A 16,004-nucleotide genomic window follows, 5' to 3' on the forward strand; every position below is an offset into this window, starting at 1 on the left:
CTGGCCACAATAGTGATGGAAAAGTTGTTTCAAGGGGACTAACACTCTGTCTGGTTTTAATCCATAAAGGGCATAAATCACCTAACATTCCTAAATTGTTTGGAATAACGTGCTTTAAAACATCAGGTATGATGTTGTATCGATCAGGTAGTGCAAGGGTTACGCCCGCTTCACAGTGACAGACCAAACTCCCCGTTTAACGCACCGCAAACAACCGCAAACAGTCCATTTGCACATGTTTTAGTGCAAACTAGTCTAACTACTAATATAGTTGAAACATGCTACTTTTATTCATGCCAGACAACCATGCAGGCCAGACTAACAAACATGCCAGGGCCAATCATAGTTAACCACCTCAGATAGTAACATGGCTCCCTCTATATACAGAGTAAACATGGCTCCCTCTATATACAGAGTAAACATGGCTCCCTCTATATACAGAGTAAACATGGCTCCCTCTATATACAGAGTAACATGGCCCCCTCTATATACAGTGTAAACATGGCCCCCTCTATATACAGTGTAAACATGGCCCCCTCTATATACAGTGTAAACATGGCCCCCTCTATATACAGTGTAAACATGGCCCCCTCTATATACAGTGTAAACATGGCCCCCTCTATATACAGTGTAAACATGGCCCCCTCTATATACAGTGTAAACATGGCTCCCTCTATATACAGTGTAAACATGGCTCCCTCTATATACAGTGTAAACATGGCTCCCTCTATATACAGTGTAACATGGCTCCCTCTATATACAGTGTAACATGGCTTCCTCTATATACAGTGTATACATGGCTCCCTCTATATACAGTGTATACATGGCTCCCTCTATATACAGAGTAACATGGCTCCCTCTATATACAGTGTAAACATGGCTCCCTCTATATACAGTGTAAACATGGCTCCCTCTATATACAGTGTAAACATGGCCCCCTCTATATACAGTGTAAACATGGCCCCCTCTATATACAGTGTAAACATGGCCCCCTCTATATACAGTGTAAACATGGCCCCCTCTATATACAGTGTAAACATGGCCCCCTCTATATACAGTGTAAACATGGCCCCCTCTATATACAGTGTAAACATGGCCCCCTCTATATACAGTGTAAACATGGCCCCCTCTATATACAGTGTAAACATGGCCCCCTCTATATACAGTGTAAACATGGCCCCCTCTATATACAGTGTAAACATGGCTCCCTCTATATACAGTGTAAACATGGCTCCCTCTATATACAGTGTAAACATGGCTCCCTCTATATACAGTGTAAACATGGCTCCCTCTATATACAGTGTAAACATGGCTCCCTCTATATACTGTGTAAACATGGCTTCCCTCTATATACAGAGTAACATGGCTCCCTCTATATACAGTGTAACATGGCTCCCTCTATATACAGTGTAACATGGCTCCCTCTATATACAGTGTAACATGGCTCCCTCTATATACAGTGTAACATGGCTCCCTCTATATACAGTGTAACATGGCTCCCTCTATATACAGTGTAACATGGCTCCCTCTATATACAGTGTAACATGGCTCCCTCTATATACAGTGTAACATGGCTCCCTCTATATACAGTGTAACATGGCTCCCTCTATATACAGTGTAACATGGCTCCCTCTATATACAGTGTAACATGGCTCCCTCTATATACAGTGTAACATGGCTCCCTCTATATACAGTGTAACATGGCTCCTCTCTATATACAGTGTAAACATGGCTCCCTCTATATACAGAGTAACATGGCTCCCTCTATATACAATGTAACATGGCTCCCTCTATATACAGAGTAACATGGCTCCCTCTATATACAGAGTAACATGGCTCCCTCTATATACAGAGTAACATGGCTCCCTCTATATACAGAGTAACATGGCTCCCTCTATATACAGAGTAACATGGCTCCCTCTATATACAGAGTAACATGGCTCCCTCTATATACAGAGTAACATGGCTCCCTCTATATACAGAGTAACATGGCTCCCTCTATATACAGAGTAACATGGCTCCCTCTATATACAGAGTAACATGGCTCCCTCTATATACAGAGTAACATGGCTCCCTCTATATACAGAGTAACATGGCTCCCTCTATATACAGAGTAACATGGCTCCCTCTATATACAGAGTAACATGGCTCCCTCTATATACAGAGTAACATGGCTCCCTCTATATACAGAGTAACATGGCTCCCTCTATATACAGAGTAACATGGCTCCTGAGCTGCGGGTGGGGGCTCTATAAAAGAATAATGGGGGGGGGCCTACTGTCCTCCTCCCCCCCCCACCCCCACCCCTGAGCGGCGGGTGGGGGTCCTAAGTTACAATAAGAGGGGGGGACCTACTGTCCTCCCCCCGGCCCCCACCACTGAGTGGCGGGTGGGGGCCCTAAATGAAAATCCCCCCCCTCCCCCATCAAAGGTGATTAGGGGTCCCCAAGCCCCTACCTACAACACTCACCCTAAAAAAAAAGAAAATAGTGAGGGGGGAATAAAATTACTACCCTGTAAAGTAAAATTAAACGTCTTCTTTTTTCAAAAATCTTCATTTTTCAGCCCCAAAAAAGGCCAAATAAAAAGCCATCATACTCGTCGAACTTAAAAATAAAATTAAAAACCCGAGCGCAAAAAAAAATAATAATCCATCTTCACCCATGGAGGGCTCCGCGCATATACCCTATTGTTACAATTATTACTTGAAAAGCATGAGGAATGCCGTTGGGGTACCACATTCTCATTTGTTATACCTCCATGCACTACAAAAATAAAGAATAAAAAAAAAAAAAAAAAAATTGTATGCAGCTTCCAAATTAATCTAAAATGGATGCTGTCCAGGAGGTGGGAGGGTCTGCTGCTGATTGGCTGTAATGTGTCTGCTGACTGTGAGGTACAGGGTCAAAGTTTACTCAATGATGATGAATAGGGGGCGGATCGAACCGCGCATGTGTTCGCCCGCCGTGGCGAACGCGAACACACTATGTTCGCCAGGAACTATTCGCCAGCGAACCGTTCGGTACATCACTACGCCTAATACTAGCCCTTGGCTCCAGGTGTGGACCGTGAGGGTTTATATTTACGCATGTTTCAGACAGTCATTGTAACTCCCTAAGAGACAAAAAGAGTGACTGGTCAGGAGTCTTACTGAATTTAAAATTTTAGGCCAACATACCAAACTGAAAACAAAGACGTAGAGGAGTTTTATTTATTTTATTTAAATTCAGCTATTGTGGCCTAAATGTTAAGGAACCATATTAAAATGACCTGAAACTAATATCCTGGTACCATAACCACTTAACTAAAATGATCTCTGGCACTTTCTTACCTGAAGGGGTTAAACTGTTCTGCAATTCACTTGCAAGAGGGGCAGAGTGCCCCTTGATTATTTATCCAAACTTTTGTGTTCGGCAAGTACCTTTTGATTAACAAGGAGGTCATATGAAAAGATTCCAGAATTTCAAGATGTACCTTGGACAAGAGCAAGTGACTGGACTCTGGAACCTTTCAATAGAATCCTTATTTTTTTTAATACATAAACCATACCCTTTTGGGTCAGAGTGGCACAATGGCGATGACCCCACAGCTGTCATTTGTTTATTTCATCCAATTATGATTTGCACATCCAGGATGCCAATGAACGATGCCGGGCAAATGAGCTGTCGCCATTGAGGTATTCCAGACAGCCCTTTGTTGCCTCACCACCTTTTGTTTCAGGAACTATGAGCCCTGTCCCCCAAGTGGAAACAACAGGGGGCTATGGAGATGCCAAGACTTGAATCTACAGAGAGAAGTCAAAAATTTTATATCTACGAGCCCCTTGCCCATTTATCACATGAAGTTAAAAGCCCAACTGTAGGTTATCACATGTTATAGGGGATTTTTACATTGTTTTTATTTATTTTTTTAATTCTTTATTTTCGTTGTGCATATGATACAGTAATAGCATGATGTGACACATGTGCATCAATGAAACACGTAACAATAAGCAATAGGTGTCATGGTTAGGTTGCACATTTTTTAAATACATAGCAAGATTATGACCCTAGGTGACCCTGATGAGATAGACATTAATTACTTTAATGTAAAGGAGATTGTGAGGTGTCTTCCTAGGGAGATCTTAGTGGCATATGTGTGGTTAGAGGCAGGACGTAGAGGCATTATATGCAAGATTGCTAACTTGTAGGTAGTGCATTACAAGATGTGATGGAGTTGTATGCTTGTGGTGATTGGGTTGTATGCTTCTCGCCTTTGTTAGAAGGCGTGGAAGTTAGGGTCTATTGGGGGCTTGCTCGTGAGGGGTGGTCATCCCTGATTTAAAGTTTTATTTAGCGGTGTAGTTTCCATAGATATGACAGTAGCACTTCAAACAATCTTGTGACTTTTTGATAATATTCTAAGGTAATTCCGCAATTTTTTGAACATGGCCAGCCTTGGTTGACCATCTCATGCATTACCTTGGAAGATTATGTGCCAGTTACAATGCTCTCTCCTACACAGTCATGAAGACTAACTGTCAATCAGTCGTGCATGCGCAGTTGGGTAGCTTCTACAGACAAGTTTCACTTGCACACCAGCACCTCATACCTGCCCACCTCGCATCTCAGTCACAATGGCCAATCTTGCAAGATACATCTATACGAACCATCATTACAGACCAATTGTAAAAGAAAGAGGAGTGCGTCGCTGCAAGGTATACTTTAACAATCTCAATCCAGGAGCTAAAGCAGAACAGCCAACACAGTAAGAGGAAAAGGGAAACATCAAACAATGAAGCTAATAAACACTGCCGATTACATCACAACTATTTCTTGCTCACCGACATAATTAATTGATACAGTTATTTGTTTGGAAAAGGCAATATTCTCTCGCTTCCTGTTACGAGAATATAGAATATGAAGAGTAACTATTTATTAGGGAGAGCATATAAAAGAAATAGAAGAGTGAGTTATCATGAGCTTAGGCATCAGTAAGAGAGAGAAGCCTACCTCGCACACCCAGCCTTGGGTAGCAGTCCATGCTGGAGCTGCTTAAAACTATGGCACACTGAGGCAATCAGAAGATATCCCCTAACTGTACCAGTGGAGGAAGCATCCCATCTATGGAGAAGAGGCAAACACTGTGTGCTCCCTCCACAAAGACCAGGAGGCACGAAGTCTCTAAATCAGATCAAATTGTAGAAAATTATGATAACCCCCCTTCTGATTAAAACAGAAGCATGTGGAGGTGGCGGGGTGTGGTGCTAAACTAGAATTATTTAAAAATCAGGTTTATGAAGAACTAAAAAGGCAGAATTCTGTGGGGTTTGTTATTTTGCTTTGTCTGTTTTTTTATTTTATTTTTTTTAACCTTGTTGGTAATGGCAAAGAAAAGAACAAACAGGTTAGTAAAAAAAAAAAAAAAAAATACAAACGCAGCTGTGTGGGTGGAGAAAGAGTTAGCATTGCATTGTGGTGGAGAGGCTGATTCCAACAGGGGATGAGGCTGGCTGTATGACAGCAAAATTGGTGATGCTAAGAGAATTGCTAATTTAATGAGGAAGGAAGTCCTCAGACACTTGATATGGGCAATGGTACATGAATGAACAATTTGTCAATTAACTGGGTCTTGGTAATTATAGATAAGGAAGGTAACACTTAACTGGACAGGTGTAATTGAAATAAACAAAAAAGGCCATGCACAATGATACAAAACAAGCTACAGAACTAGCAATGCTACATGTAACTGCCCATCTCGGATGAAAAGAAGGGCTTATCGGGTGCCTGTCATCAGATGGTAAAAAGCACCAAAACAACCACTGAAAATAAACATTTCATAAATAAAATGGCTGGATTGTTCGTTTAGATTATTGGAGTTCTGCTTCTGGGATTAGCAGAAAACAAGCTCCTAAAAAGAGCAGCAGATCAGGAATCACACCTGCACAGCACTTTCACCCATATTAGAGTCCTTAAGACGTGCTCTGTACATGGTACTCTCAACCCTGTGTGCATGAGAGTGATGCCAACTGGCCCCCTGTCTAGCAGTGTATTGGGTCACTAACATACACCAACTTCACTTCCACCCCTTCTACTTCCAGGAGATATGGTCTTCACATGTATCGAAGCTCAATAATTCCTGGGACATTAGGCAGGGCCACAGAACCAGGGAGCAATTACATGCCTCTCTTTCAGTGGGACAGTCCTAATTTTAGGGCACTGTCCCGCTATGTCCCTTTAGTTCCTTGGTGCCTGCATTCAGTAACACCAGGCATCATTGTATAGCACTGTGGAATTTGTTGACGCTATATAAATAATAACATTAATAATCTGTCCACCGGGCAGCACAACACAAACACATGATTAGATAAGCGTGAGCTGTGCAAGGGGTAATCTAACCATGCAGAGAGCCCTTCAGCCATGCTCTCTCCATGGTCCTCACAGGCCGCAGAGTGCTGGCCAGGATGTGGTCTGTGAGTTTGGCATGCTTCAGGCTCACATGTCCCCTCAGTGGCTGGACCTTCCTACTTTCCAGGCAGGGCCACCTATACCCAGAGGTATCACAATTTGTGAAATGCATGTCATTGGTGATGTCCCATCTGAAGGCCAGTCCCCCATAGCGAGGTATGCATTTATCTGCGTAGGGCATCACAATGCGCAGACACCAACTGTGCCAGACCGCACTACGTTTCTCACTTCAGCAGTTTAATACAGGTCCCCTCTGTGTACAGTCATTAGAGCAATAGGGCAAGAGGTACTCAGAAAAACAAATATCATATTGGTTTCCATGGTGATTGTTCCACTTTCAGAACTTTGGACCATCATTTGTTTTTATACGTGATCCCTACGGTGTTAGAAAATGGAAAATAAATCAGCGCTAACAGATCACTAGGAAATTAGGAATGATATATTGGGATAGCTTCCAACTCTCAGAAAACATTAAAGTTGTTTTTTTCAATTGAATACAGAATAAAAAATAAAGAGATTAGATAGATAGAGCACTCAAGGTCTTTTATTCCATCAATAAATAAAAAGGTCAACGTTTCAGTCTCTATTAGAACTTTCTCCAGGACGGTTAAACCAACTGCTCTTAGAAGCCTTTATCAACTCAATCAGCGTGGAATGGATGTGTAAGCAGATGAGATGTGTGTGCAACCGTAACAATATAATGAAAGAGACAGGGAAAGCAGATTCACACTCACAATGCTCTTCTGTAGTTACAATGTTTTCCCCCGGGCCTTAGCAGACAGGACTGCTGACCTGTCAAACCTCGTTTTCCAGAAATCATTGCATAAACCGCTTCATTGTGCTGGACTTTAATAGAACCAGCATCTGCATGTGATCAGGTGAGGCATCAGGTGGAGCGTTAATAGTAGCAACAGCTGTCACGATGGCCACGATTTTTCTCCTATGCATCGGTCTTTGATAGAGCGAGAGAATGAAATATCCTAAATGCATTGTCAATGAACCTTGGCCTACCCCGGGTTTACAGTTATGGTTTGACAGTCAAGAACACAAACAGTAAAACGTGACATCTGCACTTTTTTTGTAACAAACAGTAACTTGCACAGTGATAATTAGCAGAAAAGTAACACCGCAACCTGCCATGTCGTACAATTACAGCCACAAGGGACTTGTTTATTCAAGGCACTCCTAAAGCTTGGAGGGAAAAAAAAGCTACTGATTTATAAAATTCAACACAATGCTAAGTGTTTTTTGTTTTTTTTATTTGCATTCATTATTATTATTGATAGAGAGGATCACACACATTCAAAAAATGTTTAGCTAAAACAATGGTCTCATTGCCTAGGATAAATCCGTCAATACCAACACAAGTCTTGAGCAACTGTCACGTGACCAAATACCACATGACCCACGATGCTCTCCTCCAGTCAGTTTTCAGACATGACTGTGGTTAGAGAAACACATGCTTCAGATTCACATGACATCTGGCAAATATCACAAGTGCAAGGAAAGGACAGGATGACAGCCAGATGTTACAGTGACAACCTGTGTGAGAAGATAAAAGAATCTAAAGCTTTCAAACCATTCTAAGAAAAAAGGTGTCACATGGGTTTGACTGTAATGTTTGGACCTGTGGCATTACAATTTTGTTTTCCAGATATTATAGAAACATAGAATGTGTCGGCAGATAGGAACCATTCGGACCATCTAGTCTGCCCAATTTTCTAAATACTTTCATTAGTCTCTGGCCTTATCTTATAGTTAGGATAGCCTTATGCCTATCCCACGCATGCTTAAACTCTGTTACTGTGTTAACCTCTACCACTTCAGCTGGAAGACTATTCCATGCATCCACTACCCTCTCAGTAAGTTAATACTTCCTGATATTATTTTTAAACCTTTGCTCCTCTAATTTAAGACTGTGTCCTCTTGTTGTGGTAGTTTTTCTTCTTTTAAATATAGTCTCCTCCTTTTCTGTGTTGATTCCCTTTATGTATTTAAATGTTTCTATCATATCCCCCCTGTCTCGTCTTTCCTCCAAGCTATACATGTTAAGTTCCTTTAACCTTTCCTGGTAAGTTTTATCCTGCAATCCATGAACCAGTTTAGTAGCCCTTCTCTGAACTCTCTCTACAGTATCAGTATCCTTCTGGAGATCCGGTCTCCAGTACTGCGTACAATACTCACACAATGTAATGGAGGTAATGTGTACATTATTACCAATTATACAATGTCAACAAGTGATAAAATAAAGTTGAAATTTTAAACATATACACACTCGCCGGTATATTTGCATACAGGTTGATTAAGGAACCCGCAAAGCAGAATGGGGTTATACAATACATTTGCATCTAAGTAACAACAGAAAACAGGTTTTTAAAGCAACATGCATACTAAGTGTTTTATTCACTGAACATTAAAGGGACACTATAGTCACCTGAACAACTTTAGCTTAATGAAGCAGTTTTGGTGTATAGAACATGCCCCTGCAGCCTCACTGCTCAATCCTCTGCCATTTAGGAGTTAAATCCCTTTGTTTATAAACCCTAGTCACACCTCCCTGCATGTGACTTGCACAGCCTTCCATAAACACTTCCTGTAAAGAGAGCCCTATTTAGGCTTTCTTTATTGTAAGCTCTGTTTAACCCCTTAAGGACCAAACTTCTGGAATAAAAGGGAATCATGACATGTCACACATGTCATGTGTCATTAAGGGGTTAATTAAGATTTTCTTATCCCCTGCTATGTTAATAGCTTGCTAGACCCTGCACGAGCCTCCTGTATGTGATTAAAGTTCAATTTGGAGATTGAGATACAATTATTTAAGGTAAATTACATCTGTTTGAAAGTGAAACCAGTTTTTTTTCATGCAGGCTCTGTCAATCATAGCCAGGGGAGGTGTGGCTAAGGCTGCATAAACAGAAACAACGTGATTTAACTCCTAAATGACAGTGAATTGAGCAGTGAAATTGCAGGGGAATGATCTATACACTAAAACTGCTTTATTTAGCTAAAGTAATTTAGGTGACTATAGTGTTCCTTTAACCCCTTAAGGACCAAACTTCTGGAATAAAAGGGAATCATGACATGTCACACATGTCATGTGTCCTTAAGGGGTTAAGGATGAAAAAAGAATCCCAAAGAGCAAACATTAAGCTAAAATATCCAGTCTGTGACTACAGTACCTAAAGTTTGCAATTCAGTTTTCAATGCACTGTGTAGTAACTAGCCCCCAAATTTGGGGATTCTTATTTGCAAGGGGGGTAGAAACACTTGCTCAAGTGCTCTTACTGAAAAGTTAAAGAAGTATTGTCATGCACATTTCAGAAAGAGACAGGGCAATAGGTGCTTTAATTCTTAAACAAAATATGCATCTGACATCATCCTAAATTATGGGGAGTTTTTACGCAATATTCCACTTGGGTGTCCCACAAAGCTGCCTGAAAGGAGACTAATTGCTTGTACACAAGTAGAGGTTTGGTTGATTTCTATATGTAACTATCACGTAAATACACATGAATGGAAAACGTGAGACAAACTACATTTTAATCTACGTTTCCCTTTATCACAGCTTATAACAGTTTGCTGGCACGTTAACTTTCTTCTTATAGAAACACTGAGGGTTACTCGCCCATCTGTGAGAATTCACCAGCTGCATATTAGCAAAGTTGGCAAAATAATGAAATCAATCTTTAACTCTGCCTTATCGCCAGCTTAACTTTGTACCATAAAGTTACTCAACCAATTTTCCATATTTTTCAAAATATTCAGGTAAAGGGACAAAATGCTATAAAGCTTCATAGATCTACCGGAGTGAGGAGTAACTTTGCCATTTGGATATTCTGGTGTTGGCCTGGAGTTACAGGAAGAACGTGGGCATTTAAAGTGTCTGTCTTGTTTTGGTTTTGGTTTTTTCAATTTTCTTATACTACCCTCCTTACCGCGTGCCTTGATCTATATTTATCATGTTTTCCCCATTGCACTCAGCAGCTAAACCCGCAAAGTGTCAGAACTGATTTAAGGAATTCTCTTCCTTTATGAGAATTACAGAGAGAATACAAAATGTCAAGATGTAAAAACAATTATTTAGTATCCAGCACCCCAACGACAATCTAGTTGTTAAAATATCACCATAAGCACCACAACACAAGTTATTACATAATTCACTTATTGTAGAAATCCCCCCTCCCCCCCTCTCTCTCATACCCAAAGCCTTTCCCTTCCTCCGGTGCCATTCAGGTAAGGCTTTGTGTATGTATAGATCTCTCCTGCTGTCCCTCCAGCTCTGGAGATAGATGCATTCAGCCTCACACAAATCTGTGAATATCCTACTTGATGAGCAGAGTTGCAGGAGTCTAAACTGCACATCCCATAAACACCTCCAAGGGTTTATGGAATTGGAAAAGACAATCTCAAAGACTCAAATGAGGTCCCTGCTTAGAAGATCATCTTCCTGCTGTGTGAGGGTCTGTCTGACCAAGTGTTGTATGAACTTTAAAGAGGCTTTGGTTTCTCTGTTAACATTTAAAAAAAAATAAAAAATGAAATGCTAAATCTTCTACAGAAAGCATTAAAAAGGTGAAAAGAGTTAACTTCCAGTCCTTAAATGCTCCTTTAACCCCTTGAGGACCAAACTTCTGGAATAAAAGGGAATCATGACATGTCACACGTGTCATGTGTCCTTAAGGGGTTAAAGATCCTATGCCCCTTCATTTATCCTATACCTATTCATTTACAGTCAGCCCAGATCCATATAAACACAAGTGGGACATTAAGATAAAAGTATGAAAAGTTGCAAACAAAAACCTAATTTTCTTACACTACTTCACTAGAGCATGGCGGTTAAAGAAAGGAATGAAGATATATATAGATATAAAGATAAAAAAGTCTCAGCTATTTTTGTTCATACCTTCACAACATACAGTGTAACAGCACGTATGGCCTTAAGTAGTAAAAATCTACTCCTGCGGCTTCATTTTGGGGGTCTACAGAGATCCCATCTGCATGCACTCTCGCTGTTTCCATACTTTTGTCTAACCTACTGTTCTGATTAGAATGTTCCTTAGTAAAGTCCAAGGTATATTTCTTACTGACATCCAAGCATCTAATGCTGCAAATAATGTCTATTTTCACACTATTGTGCTATGCAAGGCAAACTATTTGTAACACTCTCCCTTAGGGCACGTGTAATGCATAACAATCAAGTTTGGGGGCATGAAGGGGGGAGTCCTTCCCTCTGTTAGAAACAAACAGACTCGGCTGGTGTAGCTCGACCTAAAGTCCAGGATGAAGGATTTGAATCTCAGATTAGCACCAAATGGTATTTAATGTACAAGAGAGTCACTACACCCAAGACTTTAAATACTATGTTTTCTTACCCCTAGATTTAACAAATGTGTGTGTGAGGTGTAAAAATGTAAATGTAGAAATCCACGTCTTTATCCTGCAAACGGGCGCCTCCGTCTTAACTCCCCATCAATCACGGTTATACATTCTCTCTTTTGCACCTTGCAGTCAGTATACAGAGAAGGAGAGATGAAACAATGTTTACATTTACACTTTATTGTAATGTGTTCAATAACTGTACATAGACTGGATTTGGATGTCATTTGCAGTAGTTATAGTGCCATTAGTTTCTTGGCGCCATCCTAGAGTAATTTGTCAAACCTATGCCACATCCAATCTTCCCCAGCGGGAGAAGCCAGTGGTCTCTCTGCAGCGGAGCACAGCCAATGAAAGCGGCCCGGCCTGGCTACGAAAGCAGACCAGAATCTCCTGGAGGCTATGTGACTGCAGGTGCCTGGCAGGACCCAGGTAAGTTGTCTAAACATACTAAAGATGGCTTGACAAGTTACACTGGGTCAGCTCCGGGGCATTCCTGTAACATTAAAGGGACACTATAGTGACCAGAAAAAATACAGCTTAATGTATTTGTTCTGGTGAGTATAATCATTCCCTTCAGGTTTTTTGCTTTAAAAACGGTCTTTTCAGAGAAAATACAGTGTTTACATTACAACCTAGTGATAACTTCACTGGCCACTCCCCAGATGTATGTGCTAGTGGTGATTCCTGGGGCAGTGCTGCACCCATTCAGTGTTCCAACCCTCTGCATGGAGACACTGAACTATTCTCATAGAGATGTATTGATTCAAAAAGTATACTATAGCGTTACGAATACAAACATTTATTTTTTAATGCTATAGAGACCTGCTGTTTAGGTGTCCACCCTGATATCTCCCAGTGTGAAGTAAGAAGATAAGTTTTATTTAACTTTCTTCCCTCGCTACGCTGGTCTTCCCATGGCTGCCCCATCAATCTTAATGATCTCAGCCAGTCTAAGTGACAGCCACTAGAGGTGTTACTAGGCAGGAATGTAAACACTGCCATTTCTCAGAAAAGGCAGCGTTGGCATGGTCGGTGTGTAGGTACCAAAACCACTACATTAAGCTGCAGCGGTTATAGGGACTATAGTGTCCCTTTAAACTCAATGCTTATAGTACCCTATACCAGTTACTCAACACACAAAATAATATAAGATATAAATATAAAAATTAGGATCATCATTGTGCTGCAGTTGTCTCGGGTCAGACTGTGAGTTCAGTTAAGATGTATGATAGCTCTGCATGGAAAGTCCCTTAACACCTACTAAAAGATGTAACAGTTTCAGGCTGCATTCTATATTGTGTGATGGAAGATAAACGGTTATTTTATCTCTCTTCTGGAGAGGGGCAGGGCAGCAGCAAATTAGCCAACAAGTGTTTATCTGAATCAGGATGTTTTTGTGTCAATATTTGGTTGGAGAACATAAACACAATACATTATTGTCCTTCAAACTGATGTGGCCATGTCCCGAGGGTCCATTCTGAGAAAATGAGGAACGTATTCTAGAAATCTAAAAATCAGAGAGAATCTCATGAATATATCAAAGTATCTTAAGATATATACCTTCAATTATTAAAATGTATGATTTTAAAGGGACAAAAAAAATAAAGTTTACCATTCTTCAGGATGAATAGGAAGTATAAAACAGGAAAGGTTCTGGTTTAACAAAAAAGTATATATAAAAAAATTCTTTATCAGGCGTCTCAAAACTATTTTAAACAAAGATTTCAGGAGTTTCTCAAGTGAAAATACACGGCATGAAAAATAGGCGTATTAAATAAAATCACAATTATCAGGTTACTATGATGTATATGGTACAATTTACAGAAATGCTTATAAACCTAAAATATGTCCAAGTTTGGATTAAAGAAACAAAATCCCCAAAATACACTCCAATGGCTTCCAAGGAAACCGTCCCGAAGCTCAAAGTTGACTTTATATTGGGTTTAGTTTTAATGACATACGGGAAACCCAATGGACCAATTCCATGGTTAGTGTTTTTATATTATGGGTTCCAAAAGCGGTTTCTAAGTAACACGGCATTGTTGTCATCCACCTTCCTGACAGCCTACGGTCCATGTGATTTAGCATAGTCTGTGCCATGAGTACCATCTATCTAAATTACCTACTGATGGCTTCAACATTTATTGGGAAACCTGACGGCTGTGCTGTAGCATAATGTTTGTAGGTACCTTTCGAAACATTATGAATTGTCCGAATATCCAGACACACATTCTGTGAATGCATGATACTGATTTAGGAAAACCAAGGCCTGAAGAAATCAGTAGGTAAAAGGAGGACTGGGGGAATAGGTCAAAACAAAAAGAAACTTTAATAGAACTGGAATGTAAAGTTAAAAGTTTGCACTCCAATTGCTCCAAACTATATCTCGCATATTGCTGGGAAATAATGCGTGCAAATACAGATTTCCATTTCCACAGACCCCAACCACAATATTTATATTAATGTACCATGTACATGTCACAACAAACATTCCTATTTACAGCGACAAAAATCCACAGCAGGGACAACAAGGTCCTAGCTCGCAACAAAGTCATCCCCAAGTACAAACTTATTGCAACAATAAATGAGGGGAATTTTTCAACAAATGAAAACTAAAGGCACAGATCTGTCCTCATGATCACTAAGCTTGGGTTAAACAAAACAGCTACAAGAGACAATACAACCAACTATACTTGAGTAGATAAACAATGTGATCAAAGTGAGGCATCCCCCAAACTGCATCACAGGATAACACATAATAGAAGGAGGCTTGGTTTTAATCACAAACACAGGCTAATAGACCCATCCCCAGAAGGCTTGCTCTGCCATGGGGAAAGTTACAGACCCTTGCAGCACCAAAAAGGTTAATAAAATAAAGAAGGGGGGTGGGGGGGAGGCACATCCTGAAAACTGGAAAACATTTTTTTTTTTTTTTTGCAATATCTACAAGTGCACTGAAGACCACAGTAATATACGTTGTGTCAGAGCTCTCTCTCTCACACACACACACACAAATGTGCAGACACACACACACACACACACAGGGCAGCTTCTCCTGCTCTGGGGGTCTGTGAGCACACAATAACCCTTGGACTATACAGGCTACAATGTTTTATACAGAGAGCAAAGCCTGCATTCACAGCAAGATGGACAAGATTAAGTATTATACACATTTCAACATTCACATACTGGCACATAGACATACTGAGTCAAAGTTATTTTTTTCCTGTATACTCACACAGACACATCTATACACCCACACACAGATGGAACACAGAGTGCATGGCTATTGTACACATTCCCACATATGTATCAATGTAATCATTGTGTGTACTGGAGGGAATCTGCCCTGATGCAAATCCTCCCCCACCCAAATCGGAAGTTACCCGCAGGTAAGCAGTAACATGGAGCTGCCCCGAGGCTATAGCGGAGTTAGCACCCCACATATCACAGGGTACCCCGGCGGTATGTAATAAACACAGAATGGATGGAGAGCAGAGAAAAGGAATGATACTGTAAACAGAGCCTTACCCACAGCCCCTGGGGCGGGATCCAGTGTTTTGCAGCTCTGTGCAGTGGGATCCAGTGATCTGTACCTCCCAATGCAGTGGGATCCAGGGATCTGTAGCTTCCAGTGCGCTGGGATCCAGGGATCTGTAGCTTCCAGTGCGCTGGGATCCAGGGATCTGTAGCTTCCAGTGCAGTGGGATCCAGGGATCTGTACCTCCCAGTGCAGTGGGATCCAGGGATCTGTACCTCCCAGTGCAGTGGGATCCAGGGATCTGTACCTCCCAGTGCTGGGATCCAGGGATCTGTACCTCCCAGTGCTGGGATCCAGGGATCTGTACCTCCCAGTGCAGTGGGATCCAGGGATCTGTACCTCCCAGTGCAGTGGGATCCAGGGATCTGTACCTCCCAGTGCTGGGATCCAGGGATCTGTACCTCCCAATGCTAGGGTCCAGGGAGAATACTGACAAATAATGGATCGCTTCCTCCAGGCTGGTGTATAAAAATATAGAGAGAAAATATATAAAAAAAAATCCAAGGCTTTATTCCCAGAGAAGTTTGAATCCAGGCACAGGGTGGGGGGACAAACAGAGAGATCCTCAGTGTTCTAGAACTACTGCAGCTTCATGGCTGCTCCTGCCATTTGCCCAGGTAGGGGTATTAGTTAGG

General features: G+C 41.1%; 1 protein-coding gene across 2 annotated transcripts in view; it reads right to left on the minus strand.

Moving 5' to 3' along the window:
• The window catches only part of PTPRA (protein tyrosine phosphatase receptor type A), a 171,294-nt gene extending 155,621 nt beyond the window's left edge, over nt 1–15,673 (minus strand). The window contains exons 1-2 of one of the 2 annotated variants that reach the window (XM_063457602.1): nt 15,617–15,673; nt 15,360–15,424 (exon numbers count right to left, since the gene is read on the minus strand). The gene's annotated coding sequence lies outside the window, so the exon portion shown is untranslated. Of the gene's footprint in view, nt 1–15,359; nt 15,581–15,616 lie in introns of those variants that run through there. The other variant, XM_063457603.1, reaches the window with a different exon arrangement.
• Between the last annotated feature and the right edge of the window lie 331 nt (nt 15,674–16,004).

This window comes from Pelobates fuscus, chromosome 6, assembly GCF_036172605.1.
Source record: "Pelobates fuscus isolate aPelFus1 chromosome 6, aPelFus1.pri, whole genome shotgun sequence".
In the NCBI taxonomy this organism is placed as follows: domain Eukaryota; kingdom Metazoa; phylum Chordata; class Amphibia; order Anura; family Pelobatidae; genus Pelobates; species Pelobates fuscus.